The sequence below is a fragment of the Epinephelus lanceolatus genome, chromosome 20, assembly GCF_041903045.1.
Source record: "Epinephelus lanceolatus isolate andai-2023 chromosome 20, ASM4190304v1, whole genome shotgun sequence".
NCBI classification, from domain to species: Eukaryota; Metazoa; Chordata; class Actinopteri; order Perciformes; family Serranidae; genus Epinephelus; species Epinephelus lanceolatus.
Window position 1 is genome coordinate 10,054,281 of NC_135753.1, and position 22,015 is coordinate 10,076,295.

Genomic DNA, 22,015 nt, shown 5'->3' on the forward strand with positions numbered 1-22,015 from the left:
GCTTAAATATGTTTGGAAAACATGTTTAGTATAAGACAGTTGTTTTGTCGATGATCCTTGTGAGTTGTAATGGAGCTGAATTTTGTAACGCTGCCTTTGTTAATTGTTGCTATTGTCCCTGGCTTCATACGAGTAGAGACAAGTCCACTAGCTACTAGGCTAATTTATACAATGTAAAATGCCATCATGCTAATAACAGTAGCATGTTGTATTTGTGGAGAAAATGTGTCCAGATAAAGAAAGTGTTGCTATGAAGCCTTGTTTAATGTGTGTTTTGGGTGTGTTTTGAATCAACTAAACTTTACAGCACTTCACAGAAACCTCCGCTAGCGGAGGTGTAACTGCAGAGTGACACAGACACACCACCGCACAAGTAACGTTATAAATGCTCACAACAGTGAGGGTCCCATGTGCAGGCTATGGCGTAGGCTCTGTCGCACAAGTGTAATGGTGCATTCCAGGCAGGCTTTTGAACTCGTAAGTCACGACTTCAAGTCACGAGTTATGACATTGTAGCATTCCAGGAAAGTTACGGCAAACTGCCAGTTACTTTCTGTTTAACGTTGAACGTGGCGAACTGTATGTTTGTGCTTCCCCAATATTTCTATCGCCAAAGGTGCCTGCCTTGCTCATTTGAGCGAAACGGAGGAGGAAAACAGCGCACAAGGTCACAGATGCTATTATACTTTTTATTTTACGTTATCTGTGTGTTTGGAAACGTATTTTGTATTGATTATTCTTGCACTGGAAACCAGCTGTTAGAGCGGCTGCCAATAATGCGTTAACATTAGGGTTATTTTATGTCTATTTCTCACTATGTATCACCTGCATCAACACCGCATCCATAGGGCTGCCATTGTTATTTAGAGGAGTAAGGTAATTGGTTTAGAGGGCTGTGTGACGTCAGAAAGCATAACTGGGAGTACATCGATCTTGAATGTATTTTAGCTACCTAAAAAGAAAAAATCCCACCAAAAACAATCACTATCAGCTTAAGTGTACACTAAATTTAGAATGGTTTCACTACGTAAACTTGTTGTCAGACAGCGATTTCCAACAAGAAAGTGAAGCCATTATATCAGTCTCTTAAGAGCCAGACTCCATAAAAAGACAAACAGTGATTTAACATTGCTGAACACAGGAGCTGCTGCTCTCCTATTCCCTTGATCAGTTAGTTTGTCTTAGGTGTTGTGTGACTTTGGTGTTTAAAAGTGGTAGTTGAGATTCATCAAAGTCACACAATAACACAAAGTAACTAACTGATAGTGGCAGTGGTAGACCAGCTCCTGTTGTCAGCGAGCCAAAATGACTGTATTTGTTCATAGAGTCTGGTAGCTTGACGATAACATAGATAGGGAGCTATGGCCTCTCTGTTGGAGGTAAAATGCTGAAAATACTCAGAATTAAAAATTAAACTGATATTAATTTGTTAGGTGGGACTTTTTTTAGGTGGCTAAATTATGTTTTGTTGCTGACCCCCATCCACAGCAGTGCATTGCTCAACTTCGGTGTTGGACTCCAGCCTGCTTCTCCAAACTGAGGTTGCGCATACTGACATTTACTCTAGGTAATACACTGACTATGGATAAGTACCTCATACAACCCACTTCAAAAAATAGAAATTATCCCTTTAACTTTTCTTGTAGCTAGTGATCTTTTGACCTTTTGAATTCATTATGTTAATTCATTAGGTTTTATCAACAAGTGCTGTTTTTTTAATCTTTTTATTTTGCATTGGCCCGCACACCCTAAAAAATATCAAGATGAAAAGTAAGTTGTGCTTTGAGTAATTTCTAAGATAATTTTTTTTTTTTTACTAGGGTAGCTTTTTCAAAGGGTAGTTTTCACTTCATTATTTTTTTTTTTATGGGAATAATTGTACTTTTACTTGAGTTTAGATTTTCAGTGCTCTACCCACCACTGATGACTAATTAAATTCCCTCACTTACAATCATCTTTGGACTGTGATACTGCTACTGCAATGACAATAGTACATTCTTACTCCCGCTCCTGACAAAGTCATCACAACTTCATAAAGACTTAAATTTGCAACTGCTAATTCACATGGAGTTCTGTTTCTCAATCACAATGTCCTGAGCCCGTTCTATGTCCATTAGCATGTCCAAATTGTTTCATTAGAATGTCAGACACAGTGTTAGTTAAGACAATTAGAAAAACAACAGGAACATCATGCTTTTGCACAGCACTGATTAAGTTCTTAGGAATATTAAGCAACTGCAGTTAGCAGAGCAAGTTAAATATGAAACAAAGCAGTGTGCACCTTTAGATTGGCTCATAATGACCCAATAAGGTTTTAAAATGCAACCTTTATAAGCCAAGGTCAGACACCTTTGGAAGGAACAGATGGCTTCTGCCACAAACACCCCACATGATACAGTCTAATTGGCGGTAACATATTATTTATTGGCCATTTACGGAATTGGTCAATTAGGTTAATAGGTAACTTCACTGTTTACTCTGATTTACAAACCTGCAACTCATGAGCACCTGCCTAATTCCAGGTAATAACAATCACCCATCATACGGATGGTTAAAGAGCATATATAAACAATTCACCCAAAAAACTCTCATATTCAGTAGGACATTCTGTGTAGCATTCTCCAGCTGCAGTTTTCCCTCCTGTATGCGAATGTTTAAAACAACAATCATATTTCATTTCAAAGGACAACCTGTCTGAATGTACATTTTCTACGACATGTGTCACACTAGCCCTACGAATCTGTCTTAAGAGCCGGACCCACACTCATTTAGACCAATTTTTTAATGTCAAGGTGCAGCCGACCTTACGGAAAGAGCTTTGGCAACCCTGACAGCTCAAGGCTAGTTATCTTTGAACCTGAATCCATATGGTGCCTCACTTTCCCTTGACAAGAGCTCTGCCCGTCTCGGGGGTGAGCTCCGGATCTCTCACCATAACAGACAGACAGGAGGCTGTGAGTTTGGGAGATGTGGAGGAGGGGTCCTAAGCGGCACCGCTGAAACCCTGGCTGCCACCCGGTGTCGAACGCAGCACGACACCCGACACCTTGTCTTAATGAACACCCTGAGCTGTCACTATGCCCCTCACGTTCCAGAATCCACTTCACTTTGTTTATTTATTCATTATCTCTTATGTTCCTCTAATAAGGTGGGGCCTGTGCGAGACACACCGAGGGGTGAGGCGTCTGTGGAGGATCTGAATGGAGGTACTGTCTCGGGCAACAAAAGTGGCAGCATTGAAGGGTAATGGGCCCACCCACAGGCTGACAGATCTAAAAGGGTGATTAACGAACACCCCAGGGAGAAAGGCAACAGGGGGTGAGGGTGTATGTGTGTGCTCATGGATGTCTTTAGATACTTTTTTTTTTCTTTTCAGCTCTGAGAAACTGTACACAAATTTATTCACTCGCTTGTTTCTTCTCCAGATGCACATATAGGAATACAAACAACAGCACACAAGCAAATAGGTCTGTCTTTTGCTCGCTCGTATTGCTTCACACCGGGCTCCCGAGGTAATCTGGATCATTTTGCTCGCAAACATGTTGAGATGCTGACAGGTTGAGCAGCTTCTATCAATCTAAATAAGATTCAGTGATGTAGCCCATACATTTTCTCTGCCTGAACGTCCTCCCCCTGAGAGTGAGTGTACAAAAGCAGCTAGATGGTGGGATAAGTTAAGCTCGAAACATGGAGGCCTATTTTATTGAGCTATATAAAGGCCAGGTTGATGGGGTTCTAAAAATATGGTGGTCTTAAATTTCTAGACATTCTTGTCTCTAATAAAAGGATGCAGCGGCTCATTGTTCTACTTTTTTTTTTCCTGCCTCTGATGTGTTCTGTAGGCCTGTCCTGAATTCCAATGGGGGAACATCCTTTCCTCCACAACACTTTCTCTCTGCTAATCTCTTAACCTGCCTTTTATTGCCACGTTTCCACCAAAGTCCTCAACTCCGTGACTCCTCCCATTCGTCACCTCTTGTTCTGCTATTCCCAGCAGGCAGTGTGGCGCTTCAGACCTCTGGCTTCCCCAATTACAATCACAATCTGAGCATAATTTATCTTGCTTGTGATCGGAATCACGCATGAGCCATAACTTTCCTCTGGCAGAATGTTTATGTGTTTAACACCGCATTGCCAACTTGTTCTGTATACACCAGATGCGTAGAACTATAAAGGATGGTGTTGATGATGATGGATGATAATGACGATGTCAAGGCTGGCAGAGAATTTCAGACCAACAAGGATATTGGGGTTAAAGCCCAGATGGAAGGGGTTAAATGATCGCTCACCACCTCCCCCGATCCTGCCCACTTTGGAAAATGATAAACAAGCATACCCAAGACGGTAAAGAAATGAACGCCCCCCCTATGATATCAGCAGTGTTTCTTCAGTAAGTCAGGCTGCTTTCATTTATACTCCTCGTCTTCCCTTCAATTTTTACTCTTCCTGTATATCATCCTCATTCTGTCACATCCATCTGCTGGTCATTAGCTATATTCTGTCATTGCAGGATTAAGGGAAAAGTGAAGAGCTTGAGCGGCTCCAGCAGCCTCCACAGTAGCAGTAACAGCAACAGCCGAGGTGCCTTGTTTTCAAATCACTGACCTTCATCAGACATATGCTCCTATGTGTGTGCAGCTAAGAGCGCTGCCGAAAAGCATATGCAGATATGTGACACTTAATGCTCCGCGTCCCAGGCATCTGTCACGGCCACTGGCTTGTGTATTCGCTGGGGAGTTGCCATGTGGGTGCTTTGAGCTGAACACAAGCGCGTTGCATTGCTATTCTGCTAACGACGTGGCTCCTCCTCTCTCATTTTGCACATTTACGGACATCAGTGTGCTGTCGTGCTAACGGGGGGTTGGCTGTTTGATCACCTCCTATATGGCGACGACAAGCGGGGTTGTTTTGTTTTGATGGGGAAGAAAGAGGGTTTAAACCTAGTTTTCTATTCAGTTAGCGATGGGAGAAAAAAGAAATGCAATTTGTACACTGAAAACTGGCCATTGTCTTCTGGAAGATTGTTCTATTCAAATTATGACATTGAAATGACATTGGCCCGAGTCTGCAGACTCTGCAAGGACACAGAAGAAAAGACATAGTTTAATGAATAGGGACTTTTTTTATGATTATGGTGAAAAAAAAAGATGGAGCCTGAATCATAATCTGGCAATAAGCATGAACATGAAATTGAAAATGAATTGAATATGAGCTGAATGAATGGCACTTACTTTGTTTTTCATCTTCTAAAACAATACATACCTCTGATCAACTCAAGTCTTGTTTTCATGCTGATAAACAACAGTCTGTCTTTTGGGCTTTGGGCTCTCTGGGTGGCCCTTGTCAGCCTCTACGTCTGATTGTCTGTTATGATGGCCGCCTTAAATGTTCTGTTCCTAAACTGTGTTTTTTGTTCTAATATTTGCACATTTCCAATATGTGCTCATTGACATTTGGATTTCCCAAAGAGTGTCGAGGCAGGATGCCAGTACCCTTTTTTTCAGTTCCCTCTGAGCATGAATTTATAAATTGAAAAACCAGGCAAAAATGACCTTAATCCGCTCTCCGTCATTCTGCAGGAAATGTTCATGCTCTGCAGGGACTGGGTTTACAGCCACCATCTGTTGCATTTTTCATTAACAAAATCTATTTCTTCATTTAACCATGCATGCTCAGACAATGCTATGGCTCCCATAACACCCCTAAATCCTGGATTGGAAAAGAATGAAAACACCAACTTGCCATAGAGAACATGTTTTCAGATTAGTGCTGTAATTGCAAGTATAATGCAAGTATATTCATCAAGGATTATGGCTATGACATTTTGTATGTATTCAGGTAGCAGGGGACAGCAAATTCATCTAATAGAGCTGAGTCAGAATGGACCTGAGGATAACTTTATGTGACGACTATTGCTGACTCTCTCGCCCAGAGAATCTCATAATGCCTAACCTAAAGGGGAGTTCATTGTTTCTTGCTCAAGGACACTTGGAGAAGACACACAACCAAACCTGTCTCACTCTAGACTCATCAAATACTGACACCTGGCCAGCTGCCCTCATCTTTAGATACCGACACACCACGGCACCCTACGCCAGGGTCCCCGATATTAGGAACAACTGCTGGGGTATAAAGTCCACATAGGACGGGCAGGGGTGGAAGCCTGCTGTTTGTTTCCTGTGAGAAACCACATGACAATCTACTTTAACCCTATGGGCCCTAGGCATTTTTGGGGTATTTTTACTGCCTTTACTTTTAAGCTCATATCACAGTCATTATAAAGGCTACATACACATGCTATATCTTGTTTTTTTTTTTTCAGGACAATGTGGCCTATCCAGATTTGTCATCATTCCATGTCCTTCTATGTGCCTGTATTTTATATTACTTTTTATATCAATGAAAAAAACAAATCCGTGTTACTAAATTTTTACATTTTAACAAGTATCTCAGCATAGCAAGTTGGAAGAAGACATATTCTGCCATATATGAAGAGGGGAGACTCTCTGGAATCTGGCAATATAAGAACCATGATGGTGGGACTTTCTGTCACTTCACAGCTGTCCAAAACATGTGGTTTGTGCCAGGCGGAAAATGATTGCCAGTATTTTTTCATTATTGCAAGAAATTCCATTGACTCATTCACAAGTCAAAAATGTGTTTTATCTGAAAGAAACATGCAATTTTTTTACATCTAAGATCATAGAAAAATAGTCAACCAAGTGCAGTGATGTCCTCCAAGATAATATTTGCCATTTTGTTTGCAGTAAACAAAGTTTGTTGTTTTTCAGTCTCAGTTATATACTGGGGGGCATGGGGGGGGGCATGTCCCCCTCAATGTATATGGTGACTACAGCCCTGTCATACATGCATAATTAGGCTACAGTTGTCTGGGTGCGCAAAGGTGAAGTGGCTGGTCTTGTCATACAAAGTTTGATAGAGTGTCAACTGGGCAATATGGAGATATTTGCATCTTGAAAGCCGGACTACAAGTGTGGATAGACAGGGAGAAACACATGCAAGCCTAAGACGTGGTAAGATACGATATTCCTCACTATATGAAGTGACTGATAACAAGATCTGTATAATGGATTGTAAAGAAATGCGTCAGGTTTTTATTTTGTAGACAATTAATCTGGATTTATAGCATGATGGGATGACAGCACAATGATGTGTGTGGTATCCCTGAAAAGCTCTAGTCCTGCGCTTTCATATGATATGCATGGCATTTCTGTGCGAGCCTGCATTCGCAAGTAATCCATCCAAGAGTAATGTGTGTGCAGAGCTGTATGAAAGCTCTGTTATACATTATTTTAGTGTAAATTTATCTTTTTTTTTTTTGCTGTGAAAACAATGGACTACCGACTAGTGCTTGGTCTTATTGGAAAGCTACACTTCTGCTGTTTCACGTGATATGTGTGGCTTCTCGCTATGACGCACGGTCGCGGAGAAAATCAATAGAGAAGAACAGGTGTGAATTTGGACGCACTATGCGTCGTTCGGGCCCATAGGGTTAATAGCAACGTATTGTGGTAGTATTACGCTAGAGACATAGGCTATGTCACATAATGTATGTGAGGTTTGGGATGTGAAGTTACATTATGTTAGAAACAAACAAACTCATTATTTTCTAAAGCTAACCTAATACTTTTGTTGCCTAAACTTCATGATGTACACCTGAAGACAAGTTTTTTTGGACCCACATTCTAAGTTTATTTTGAAAAGACACAATGCATATAACAAATTTTTAACAGAGAGTCAAAAACTGACACTGGAGGGGTACCTAGAGTGTCATAGTTTGATGTGAAGTGCCACTGACCCAAGGCCGTAGCGACAAAGTCAACACTGGGAGAACCAAATCTTCTGGGGGTTTTGGTAATGATAGATCTTTATACATGTCCTGACTAAAGTAAATTGTTATTTTTGGTATGGTGACACAATAATAAGTTTCCCAACAACAACTGATGGGAACATTAGCGGATCCTACCTTTATGCAAAGCTAGCTAGTGGAATACGCTCAGAATGTATGGGCTATTTGCTAGCCAGCAACTAGGGCTGAATGATATATCGTTATCGTATCTATACCGAGATATGAACATGCAAGATATTAATATCCCAAAAGGCAACGATATTGACGATATAATTTCCCCATGAGTTTCCCCAGCTTGACCTGCATGTACAGCTCAGCCAATCACAAACATCCTTTTTACGTTTGCCCTAAATGTACAGCTACGGCCAGCCAATCACAAACCTCATTTCCTGCTTGCCTTGGATCGACGACAAAGCCAGCCAATCACAAACATCCCCTTGAGCGAGGGAGACGTGCTGCTGCTAGCAACTTGCTAGTACACACAACACATTTGCGACTAAAAATAGTTTTGTTCGAGCAAATTAAATCATTCAGCACGCTGTGTGAGTACAGATTTCAACCAGCAGCAGAAACGAAAGGCGAAACTTACCGGTTGTGGGTTGAACGAGGGTCACAGACGGGAATACGGCGGAGCGCTATGGCCGCCGCAAGATAACGTGATTTACCGGCGTTCCGCCGTACGTGAAGAGCCTGGTGACGCGAGGCTACTGGCGACCGAGAAGCCCGGCTCCAGGTGAGTAAGTTGGTGTCATGACTGCCCAGTAGTACCGGTGTTGTGTCCCTACTGGTTTCCAATTTAACTGGTTTCCTTACTGAACAGCTGCAGATGTGCTGCGCCTCCGTCAGCAGATTTGTCACAAATTCACAAACATACACAACATATTACTGGCGATCTTAAAGTCACAGCCCACATCTACCACAGCGAATATGCTTCTGTAAGTGAGCACTACGTACCAGCAACATTAAAAAAAGAAAGGAAAGAAAATATGACATACACAAATTTGCGTCAAGTTGGACTCGATTTCACGTCAACAAAAGACAATATAACACAAACTGCACGTCTACCTGTGTGAGCCACTGACACTCACAGAGAGCAAGGCTTTCCTCAGGTATTAGTAAATTACATCAGCATCCAGGTAACATTTTGATTTGGGCTGACCTGAGACAAATGGTTACCCTCGGCTTGCCTTGAAAGTACCCAAACATGTAATGTTTCTTGTTCTTTTTCCACGAGTCTACAAACATATTCAGTGCCACATTACAGTCTGCACAACACTGCACACTATGACAAAGCCTGTCATGTTTAATAAGTGATGATCTAACTCGGAAAATGCTCTCAAAATACGCTTAATAATATGTAAATAAAAACCAAGCACTTATATCATTACAGAGGTGAAACAAGGACGTACATTTACTCACGTCACTGAGTAATTGAGTAGTTTTTTGTGTACTTGCACTTTTTAAAATCTAATTTGAGTGTTACAGCAGTAGCCTATGTTTTAATTCAAGTATTATGCTTCGCTGCATTTTAAATGACTTCCGTGACCGAGTAAAAAAAAAAAAAGTCGGCCGAAATTTTAAAAAAAGCAAACGGAATTGTACAAGCGTTAACTACCATGACACAATAATAATAGTATTACACTCTATGACAACCTGGCAGCTAGCTCTGATGGAGACATATGAGCTCTAAGAACAAACTCACAATTATGGACGCACACTAAAAGAAATGTCGCCATGTTCCGAGAGAGGTGACGTCATGCTGTTATCTCTGTCTCTACAGGTACGCAGTGAGCGAGTTAGATCGTCACTTTTTAAACATGACAGGCTTTGTCATAGTGTGCAGTGTTGTGCAGACTGTAATGTGGCACTGAATGTGTTTGTAGACTCGTGGAAAAAGAACAAGAAACATTGATAAATATGTTTGGGTACTTTCAAGGCAAGCCGAGGGTAACCAGTTGTCTCAGGTCAGCCCAAATCAAAATGTTACCTGGATGCTGATGTAACTTACTAATACCTGAGGAAAGCCGTGCACTCTGAGTGTCAGTGGCTCACACAGGTAGACATGTGGTTTGTGTTATATTGTCTTTTGTTGACGTGAAATCGAGTCCAGCTTGACGCAAATTTGTGTATATCATATTTTCTTTCTTTTTTTTTAATGTCGCTGGTACGTAGTGCTCACTTACAGAAGCATATTCGCCGTGGTAGATGTGGGCTGTGACTTTAAGATCGCCAGTAATATGTTGTGTATGTTTGTGAATTTGTGACAAATCTGCTGACAGAGGCACAGCACATCTGCAGCTGTTCGGTAAGGAAACCAGTTAAATTGGAAACCAGTAGGGACACAACACCGGAACAGCCGAGCCGTAGCGGCACACAGGTATGTGACGTGTCAGAGGAGAAACGAGCCGTTAACATTTCCACAAACCTCACCGCACTTCAGGGACTGTTCTTTACTTATGAAGTGACTGTTCTTTACTTGTCAGGGGAGGAGGGTGGCTGGTTGATTTTTATTTTATTTTATTTATTTTATTTTGATCCCCCCCTATGTGTAATCACTGATTGATGCTGTTTTTGAAGTATGAATAAGTCAATAAGTAATTTATTCCATTGAAATATCATTGATGTATTATAGAAAAGTGATTTATCTTTTTATAAATGACAAAAGGCACATCTGCCTCATTTTGGCTGTGGTATCCTGATACTACTCAGAACCGTGATACTTTCACTGGTATCGTACCGTGGGTCCCAATTTTGGTACCGTGACAACACTACCGAGGACTGTATGAACAGTGCCTTGCATTAAAAGACACGGCAGGGACATCTGGGTCCTCCTGTGTCAAGCCCAAGCAAGGTCGGATTGCCGATGCATTCAGTAGCATAATGCCATACCAATCGACGTCCAGCAGGCACAAAGACATTACAAATGCTATAACGTACCATATTGCTACACATGATTCCCGTGTATTCAGTCACTAAAGAGGGCTTCCAGAAAATGGTTCGGACTCGTTTTTTTTTTTTTATTATTTTTTATAAAGAATGCTTAGTTTTCACTGAACCCATAGTCATATTGTATCGTATCGGTATCAAGATATCTGGCATAAATATCGAGATATGAAATTTTCTCCATATCGTTCAGCCCTACCAGCAACGTTCTGACAGGCATTTATGATAACATAATGAGCAGATGACCATTATGAAATTAACAATTTTTTCTCAACAAAAACTCAAACAATAGACATTGATGTAGCCAACATAACATATTACGTTCTAGTTCTCAACTTTTTACTACATTTGAAAGTAATAAAATAGAGAGACAGTACAACATTCGACGGAGGTTGTAACTTAGACTCATGATATTTCAGACACTCTTTGCGTCTATTGTCTTAATACGTGCACACACAAGCTTGACTGTTTGCCTTCCCTCTGGTAATGGGTCAGGTGCTGTATTCAACTCATGGTATCCAGGACAGCAGGCATTTCCAGTGCCCTAAAACCATTATATATTTGTTTTATTAAATGTCACTGATTAAAGTGTAATTGTTATTTCAAAACACTTACATGTAATTATTCTCAATTTTTTAACAGCTTTATATCTGGCAGTGATGTTACTTCTAAACTTGTAAAGTTTATAATTTAGGTACAAAAACATTATAAAAGAGGAGCTTTGAAACACTGTATGACCATGTAAGACTTTTTTATTTTATTTTATCAAACTTTATCATGATTAAAATTGTATTTTGCTGACACAGGCTTCCCATCACAAAATCCTCCACCCTGCCATGGTTGTGCAGATTGGACATTTGGAAAACCCCTGATTTCTCTCAAATAACTTAAGTAGATGTTTCTTCATTGGTCAAAAGATAAAATGGACGAATAAATGCTGACACAGATTTAAATTTTATTTGTGACCTGTACGTCAAAAGGTCAAGCGCTCGAAATTCGGTGATGTCCAAAATACAGTGAGTGTACGTTACCTACCCGCAGCAGTTGAGCAAAGGTTTCTGCTGGGGTACGGGAACACTACTTGGACAAACCACATACAGGAGTGCAGTAATTCTTGAACCAGTAGTAACAATAATAATGGTGAACAAGTGTTGGTATTTGACGAGTAGGAAAATGTGTTGACACAGCCAATGCTGGCACTTGAGCTTGTGTCTTCTTTGTTATGAGAGAACCTCTCTCGCCACAAAACCAGTTTATGCCTCAGATTTAAGGCCCTAACAACACTAAATCTTACTTTTTGTGATAAACGACAGGCAAAGACAACTACCGATAAAGTTTTGTTTTTACTGTGCACAGTTTATGATATTTTAAGTAGCGTATATTCATCTTTTCATGCCTTTGCCAAGTCCTCCTGCTCTTGCGGAGTGGCTACCCAGCCAGCATATATCATGTCACCATTCTCTGATAGGTTTATTGATTTTGCACTCCCCTCAGCACCATCTCTCAAACTTTTCAACACCAGAACTAACTGAGACAGATATTTTCCAACTGCTCAAAATAGATCATTAGCCAATTGGAAAAGATGGACTTTAAAGCCCTACAGATCTATACAAAAGATTAGGAGAGATGGTAAGAGGAAAAATCCAGACAATCTGCAGCATAAGTCCATGTAGAGAAGAGAGAGTTTGCCTTTTGTTCTCAGCTCTGGTGATAAATGCAAGTGAGTAGGAGGGACAACAGCTGGGCAATGAAATGTTTATGGTAAATATATGAGAATAATATCTTGTCTGGGTGATAATAATATGCAGCTGTGCCAGTATCTTCCCCCCAAGCGTCATGCCTTCAGGACCACAGATAGAGAGATGATGGACACTGCAGAAAAGAGGACCATTGCTGCTTTAAATCCTCTCCCACTGATATGACTATAGGTCTCCATCACTGTGTCAGAACACATCCATATCACAGGGGACAATCTACCCTCTGGGATGGGCTGTTGTCTCAATGGTTTCTGCCAGCTTCCTCTTTCTTAGGACAAATAGGGTAATAATTCCATCAAGGGGAGAGGATGAGGCAATAAAACATGCCAGAAAGGGAGGGGATTTTTTAATGTGCTTCGTTGTCTCGGATGCAATTACAGTGCCCATCATGTGATTCTTTATCTCTCGGTCTCCGTGGATTCTGCTCTCGCTCTCTCTTTCTCTCTCACACGTGCAAAAACCGAAGTATGTAGCATGTGTGCCAAATAACAGGAAATAAAAACAAGCAGAGGCCAAAGTGTCATGTTCAATTTTAATTTGTTTGTTGTTATAGTACAAACCTGTTCAACAATGTTCTGTAAGTTGGAAAAAAAACAACACCTTGAGCCAAATAAATTATGATAGCACATTCCCAGATCACTTCCCCGAGAGTAATCTATGAGGATTTAAAATTAGGCTGCTCTCTATGCATACTAATTGCAGACAGCTTGGGATAAACATATGATTTCAGAATTTTTAATGTAGTTAGTCATTGCCATGACATTTTTTTCTGACTCTACTCCGACTTCAGGCAAGGTCTTTTCTGATCAAGTTAATTACTTTGAGGGGAGCAGACAGTGAGGCTAATTAAGAAATATGTCTAACTGAACTATGGTCAATGACAGCCCTACTCCTACCACTGTGTTCTGACCTAGATCACTAATGCCTCCTATTTAGGAATTACCACATGACAAATATCCAATCAAACCTCCAGAAATTGCCCTCCATCATAGCAGGCTGAACTGTCATCGCAGGCAGGTTTCCTGGGCGGCTTATGAAGTCACCAGTAATCAGAGGAGTTCATGCCAAGTTGTTGATTACCTCAAATTAAGTGTCTAGAGGCCAGTGAGACCCAACTGTGTCACCCATGGCTCGAAAAAAGAGGCGCAATAAGACACAGTGAAAATTATAATCAGTGATATTGGTGGACAGCAAAGACCCTGGCAAACTACTAATCAGTCTCCTAGCTTCAAAGGTCTGAGACGTTGAAATAAAAAAAAAAAAAAAGTTGCAATAACTTCAATATTAGAAAAAAATGTTTTTCCATTGGGCTCCCCTGTGCAAGCAAAAATCAATACAAACTGTGGTCTCTGGCCACAGAAATCTAAAATGTTGTGTAACATCTGACTTATAGCAAAAAAACACTGCAGTCTGATACTAGCATGCCTCAGACTTCCCTTGACACACAAAGTTCTAGAAAGCACCAGCTTTACTTAAAGGATCTGAGACCATTTGTATCCAATTAATGGATTCTGGTTCTGGAACATATCAGCTCAATTTATTAGATTCTGGATCCATTTAACAGATTATGGTTCTGGAATTGAATTGATTGCTTCTCTTGCCGAGAGGTAGATGTTCCAGAACAGATCAGTTCCATTTGATAGACTCTGGTTGTGGAACATGTCTGCTTTATTTCATGGGAGATGTAAAAGGGTGGCTGGGTTCAGACTTTAGCTGAATTCATACTTCGGCATCACATCGACACTGTACCTATGGGATGAGCTCTGCTTTGATGGGTACCCTAAGCTGTGGCCTGATGTGCACTTCCCCAGTAATGTACGACGATGCATACCTCCTGTTTATTCTTGTAAGCTGAAAAACAGTAAATTGTGAAAACAATAAAGGCCCCACAAAATAACATTTTAGGTCCTGTGAGTGATTCATTTTGGCCTCCCATGAGTAAAATAAAATCCACTAGCCACTAAGTTAATTTATGCAATGTAAAATTTCAGAAGCTTATGCTTATAGTGTTAGCATGTTGTATTTCTGGGGAAAACTTGTCTAGCAAAACACAATTGTTTCGTTTATGAACCTAGGTAGTTATAATGGAGCCACATTTTTTAATGGAACCTTTGTGAAATGTTGCTGTTGTTCCCTGTTTCATATGGGTAAGAAAAACTCTACTAGCCACTAGGTGTAAAATATCAAAGGCTTATGCTAATAGTGTTAGCATGCTGTAATTGTGGGGAAAACGTGTCTAGCTAAACATAATTGTTTTGACTGTGAACCTTGTGAATTGTAATGGAGCTGAATTTTGTACTTTTGTTTAATATTGTTGCAGTAAGTCATGTTTTTGATGTGTTTTGATTCAGAGAAACTCAAGCCAGTGGCACAGAAACCCCATTGCCAACTACCATTCTGGAGGTGTTTATTGCTGAGCGATACAGATACACCACCGCAAAAGTATAAGTGCTGGGGTGTCGGTAGTTTAGTGGATAGAGAAGGCGCCCCATGTACAAGGCTGTTTGCGCAGGGGGCCGGGTTCAACTCCAGCCTGTGGCCACTTCCTGCATGTCACTCCCCCTCTCTCTCCCCCTTTCACACTTGTCTTTCCTGTCAATTAAAGGCTAAAATGCCCCAAAGAATATCTTAAAAAAAAAGTACTCACAGTGGTGTAGGCCACTTGCATAGGCCTTGGTCTAGGCTCTGCGTATAGCCAACATACAATGATTAATCAACTTTTAGAGATGTGGTGAGGAGCTCAGAAATCTGGAGGGAGTTTGGAGTAGAGCTGCTGCTCCTTCACCTCGAAAGGGCATTGGGCCAGGATGCCTCCTGGGTGCCTCCCATTCGAGGTTTTCCAGGCACGTCCAACTGGTAGGAGGCCTAGGGGTCAACCCAGAATACCCTGAAGGGATTTTATATCTCACCTGGCCTGGGGATCTCCCAGGAGGAGCCGGAAAATGCTTTTGGAGAGACGTACATTTGGAATGCCTTCCTTATCCTGCTGTCCCTGTGACCCATCCATGGATGAGTGAAAGTTCTGTAATTTAATAGATTCTGGTTTGAGCTACATTGGTTCCATTTCTTAGATTCTAGTTCCAGGAACAACCACCTTCTTTTAACAAATTCTGCTTCTGGAAGACATCAGTCCCGATTATGAGATTGTGGCTGCAGAACACATCAGTTCTATTTAAAAAGCCTCTGGTTCTTGAACACATGAGCCTCATTTAATGGGTGATAAAAAAAGGTCAAGCGCCGAGTAATTCAGAAAGACCACACAAGTGCTGGACCAGCTCTAAGTGAAAAAGAGACAGAGAGAAATTCAGTCAGTGTGTGGGGGAGGGGGAATCCAATACAGAGGTGGGGGTGACTTCAGAGGCCATAAACAGTGTTTTTCATGAAAAAATGCCATATAGTCGGAGGCGCCCATGGCCATAAAGGCAACTGAATTATTTATGAGCAACATTTTGGAAACAGCGGTGAGAATTTGTGGATCGGGTGATGCATGTCCGGTGGCCTTATTCTGTGGCAGTCCTCTAATGCTTTGATAAATGGCTGTTATCTACACCCTTTGGTGTATGACGGCCATCTGCTATGGACTCCTTAAGGGCCAATTGGAGACGTTCAGAAATCTGGGTCAGCTCAGGTGGCTGCATTAGAGGAAAAGGTTGCTGACCGTGAGAAGTCCGGCAATCTTGGTCTGTGTCACACGGCCACGCTGACCTCCTTATCAGCGCGGACAGAACTCGGTTTTCAGTTTGTACTCGGAGGCTCGCCTCAGAGGGATTGGCTCTGAATCAGGATAGACTTTCCCCACTGCACTGCCATTTCTGCACACTCATGTCTGCCGGAGCAAAGCACCGCAACCTCTGAAAAAGTCAACTTCACTTTCATGAGCATGCATTGAGAGTTAATGTGCACATAGTCAGCTGCTTGTGCATGCATATGCATACAGGGAGGCAGGTTGAACTTAATAAAGTCAACAATGAGAACTTAGCCAGTAAATTATTACTTTTTTATTGCTAGAGGATTGCAGAAAGGTGCTTTAAATGCAGGATAACCTTCATATATCTGCCCAAAGATGCAGAATGATTAAGAGTGCAGTGTTGTAAGATTCATGCTTCCCTTGTGTCCACGGTTGTCAGAGTATATCCAGGTGGGTGGATTGAGTAGTAACCGGAGGCAGAGAAAGCACTAAATGGTTAAGTAGGTTTGTTTGTTCCTTAGGGGTTCAGAGCCTTTTCTGGACTAAAAGTGATGAGACCACCCGAGCAATTAATCATGCTGGTATTGGCGTGGTGGATACTGTATCCACTCAAGGACAGCTTTGAGATGCATTAGGCCGAGTGCTGCCAATCCCAGGGCACGGTCAGCCCAGGGGGGGCGGGGATGCACACATCTCTTGCTAAACCTTGCATTTCCCTGGTTTTGCACTCACCTACTTCTATTTGGGTACACCGGCACTAGTGGGCCCTTCTAACGATTCGTTACTCTGAGCTGCAGGAGCTGTTTGGCTCCGTCAACCTCTTCTGTCAGAGAACAGGAAGCTGATGTGTGTTCACAGCTTCACTCTTCCTCGTATCGACTATGCCGCCAGTGCTTTAATCATCCTTTACAATAAATCTCAATCAATTCAGCACTGAGGATGCGGGACACGTGCAGATGGCATGGGCTGATAGTCCTGACACATTGCAACTCAATCAAACAGTGGCACAATAAAGCACCCCCCCCCCCCCCCCCCTTACACCCCCCCCCCCCCCATCCACCCACCCACCCCCTCCCTTTCTCATAGGACAAGGATCTGTGAAGCGGCACTCTTGCTAATCTATGCCATCATTGTGCCATGTAGTCACAGCTAGTATCATCCTCCTCCATTTTCCAATGTCAAGCCTTGACAATGATATGAGGACTTATTAGCTTAATAGGCAACATAAACAAATCACAACCACTTAGCGGAGCGATCATTTCAGCAGCACTCAGTGGACGTCTTCTGCAAGACTCCAAAATTGAGACTGTGGTCGAGGGGATTGGGTTATGGCGTGACGCTGGTAAACAGGTGGCCCTATCGGCGCTTTGCCAATACACGCGGCACCAAATGGAATAAAATGGTGAAACAGATGTTCTGCTGTGCTGTGCCTTGATTTGAGTGGTACTCACGCTTTTAAAGCCTACTGAAGTATACACTGTCCCTGGCATGGCTGACGGGCCTGCTGGAGGACTTGACAGCGGCTGTGAACCTAGTAAGTACTGACTCTGACTCCTTGCTGGGCATGGTCTGACAAGGGTGTCAAGCAAATGAGAGGAGCCTGTGGAGGGGTGAGAGAGAGAAAGAAACGGAGGAAGCAGACATCCGGTTGTATAAGCAATGCAGCTGATCCGAGACATGCAGTGAAAGAGGAGGGAAAACGTGAACAGAATGCATAGGTGTCGCAGAACTGCTTATGTCAGTGACTCTGGCCTCTGTTGGGTTTGCATTACACTGTGAGGCCACTCGAATGTTTAGGTGCCTTTGCCAAAATCACTGACCTCTTCCCTCTGAGGCAGTCAAGCAGCATTTAATGGCGGTTAGAGAAGTAGTAAATCTGCATTACAGTGAGTCAGTAATAACATTTACAGCCAGAGATGAGTCACTCTCAGACTAGAAGGTTATTGCAACACTCCTCCTGCAGCGGCGACGGTTGCGGGGAAAAGATTGGATGATCAACTAATAATTGGCATTTTGGTTTTGATATGCTTTTAAGAAAGGAGGAGGAGGAAATTCACAATGAGGAAGAGGGTCTGAAAGCCTGTAATGACAGCGGCCAGCGCGTGGAGAGATGGAGCGGGGGCGGATAGTGTGGATAGCTGTGAAATTGATGCGACCTTGAAAAGATCTGGAGACAGGGAGAGTCTGCCTGGTAATTACGGTGAAAACGTGTGTAACTAACTACCATGTTCAGACCGCCAATGAGCACAGGCTCCCTGACCACGCACCATACTCAATTACAGGGGGGGAGAGACGAGGAGAGGGCCAGCAGGAGAGAGAGGAGGGAGGAACCAGGGTCATTTTCCCCTTCGATGACCTTCAGACTAATGCGACCCAGGAGAGCCAGCTATTTTCTGAATCTCCCTGGAAGATGTCCCCACGCTCTTAGAGTTGCTTCTTTTTTCTTCTTTGCCAGCCCACATCTACACAGGTGGGGAAGGAGGGGAAACTGGGAGAGAGCAAAGAAGATAAAGTAAACATGCCTGCTTGTGTTAAACAAAGAAGAGTAACTTAATTGGATGAAAGTGTGTTCATTATTAAATCTGGAACTCCCTCTTCATATTTGTTTAATTTATGTCCTACTCTGTTATACACAGTTTAAGTAGTACACAACAGTTTTATATAAAGTCTTTTGTCACTCTCAAGTGCGACATCTTTTATTTCTGTGATGAGTTTGCCAGGATGCGCTGGTGTTTTCCTGATGGCTGCTGACGGACGCTTCACACCCAGACTATCTAATGCACATTTATTTTGTGCGGCAAATGAATTGATTTTGATGCAAATACAACCTCCACGAGGCAGTTATTTAGTTAAAGTTGCAATGATTGGCAAGCCGAGGGAAACTTTGGAAATGTTTGAATATAATTAGAAGGATGATGAAATTATTTTCTAATCGTAGGCTCAAAGCTCATGGTGTGTTAATGAACTTTGCCTCCTAACTTTGAAGCCCCAAACAGATTGTCCATCTGCACGCTGCCATATGCGACTACAGGCTGCTGCTGCAGAATGAATAAGACCCTGTGTGATCGCACAGCCTGCATGTAAGGACACTCTGTTTGTATATGAACAGCTTTGTTCCAAAATGAGATATACAGCGTCTGAAAAGGGGTGACACCAATTCACATTAACTGATTCATTACACAAAGTAAAGAATATAAGAAATATCATTAGCCTGGAATTACATTTGACATTTTGGCAGTCTGGAGCCTCTAATTTGTTGAGCTCACGGTAATGATTTATTTACTTGATGAATATGTAGTGTTCAGTGTTCCTTTGCTTACAGAATCATACTCCATGTGCCAGTAATTAGTGTAATGCTGTGGTTATAAAATCCGTGTCACTTCATACTCTAATACTTGTTATTTGCTTGTTTGTATTCGAGCACTAATATTTTGGTTTGCCTGTCAAGCGGATAGTATAATAACAGACTGCTGTTTGTTCAGATTTGGTGTATTTCAGATTGAAAGGTGAGAAAAAATAGTCAGTCCTGCAGCCCTGCATTTTTTTGCACTTTAACTGTTTGATTATATCATTGAAAAATATTTTCACACCTGTGAGAGGCTGAACAACCGAAGCAGCTCCGGGGCTCCACATACATATGTTATTACCTCCTGCAGGAAATAATCACTCACACGACAAACTAAAATTACACGTGATAAACACTAAAGGAATAATTATCCATTTACCTTGTCTCACCGGATGACAGCTGCTCTCTTAACTCCATATATTATACCAATTCTGTCGATTTAGAGTATTTAGTACAACAGGCTCTATTGATGCAGTTAGCGCTCATTGATTGGCTGTCACTGTCAGCCCAGTCAGAACGAGCAGGCCCAGCCAATGCAAAGATCCAGTCACATATTAGATATTGCTTTTTCACCAACCAGCTATTCATCTCTGCCATTATTATACATGCTATAAAAGTGCTTTATACAAGCTTGAAACACACATGCTCCATTCCGCAGCTTAAAAGCAGAATATCTGATTACCTTAGCTGTAATTTCCACTGAAATCACAGCACAGATACATCATTGGCTAATGAATGCATTTTGACATGATGAGATAATTCACTGGAAATGTATTCAACCATTTTGGCAATATTGCCCATGTAGTCATACCAAAACCTGTGTACTCATACTAAAAAAAAAAAAAATGTGTGAGGTTGTTACATGATGGTAGCCTGTTTCCAAATCAGAATTGCAGCATCTCCCATTTTTTGGGGGGGTGGGGGGGCTGTGCATAGGTCGGGTATTGTGCTTATTGATGGCTGTTGCACCAGTTGGACAAACAACAAAACCAATCAGCATTTTGTGAGCAGGGTTAAAGAAATGCTTCACCAACAAAACGATCATTTGTCAATTAGTGTAAAAAATAGTGTGGTTGTTTTTTTTCACATATGCCTTTACAGTGAAAGAAGAATCCAAAAACCAGAAAATACTTGATGAATCGTATTAAAGAGCGACTGTGTTAAACAACATCAGAATGATATCAAATCATCCATTTACAAACTCTAACACAAGTTGTGCAGTATGATACAAGTCTCATTTATCCAGTCCTATGCTCGTGACCTGCCAAACACATACATTTTTGCTGAAACGTTAGCATTTAAAACACTTATGAATAGCATGCCTGGGCAACTGCGTGCCATTTTATTGAGCAGAGTTCAAATACACACACTTGCCCAGGTGAGCTACTTGTCCATGCATGAGACTGTTTATGCATAAGTGTTTTAAATAGTAACATTTTAGCGTACTAAGCATGCAACTGGATTCATCATTCACTGTGGAGCCATGAGAGGAAAAGTAAGAAAAGTTTGTCTTCAGGAATTCAAGGTAAACGGGGTAAGTAATTGATACACAAATTATCATATTTGTGGGTGAAGTATTCTTTTAAGACTGGAGACACTGTTTACATGTTTACAGGCGAGCTAAACAGATGATGACAGCGCTGCGATGACGAAGTCTGGAATCAGTCAGTAAACATTGCAAGATGGCTATGAATGAACACCAGTTGTTTGAAACGGCTTTCGCCGCTACAGTGAACGAGTTAAATTTGGCTTTTTCTCTAAAAGAGGAACAGAAGACGGAGCTTGAATCTTTCCTTTGCAAGAAGGACGTTTTTGCTGTTTTGCCAACCGGATACGGCAAGAGTCTAATCTACCAGTTAGCTCTGCTGGTAGCTAAGCTCTGGATACATCACCCCGTGTATTGTTCTGATTGGTCGTAGTGTTATCCAGTTGCATGCAGTGATATTTTCAAATGCATGCAAGGTGCCACCCCTCGAATTGGGCCATTTTCATTACTCATAGCCAGACCCTAAATCTTTCTAGATTTGGGACCTATCTGTGGTTTGCAGAATTGTACAATGCTAATATTTATTCTGGTGATTGGGTTGACATGACAGTAAGCTGTAACTTAAATGCACATATATATGTGCACTGTAATTACTATCTTATTCTGGCTTTTCCCAGACATGATATACACCCCTCACTCCTGGTCTACCAACACCAGTTACAAAGAGAGACATACTCACACCTGCACAAAGTCACACCAGATATGACTGTCTGAAAGTCAGTTTGAGGAGAAGTAAGACAGACAACTTGATAACCTGACAGAGCCCTGACCTAGTTGACTTGTGTTACTTTTTCCAGCTGAGGATAGACAGAAAGGGGAGGAAAGAAACAAAATCAAGACCCTACTTGTGCTTTCCGGCACTTTG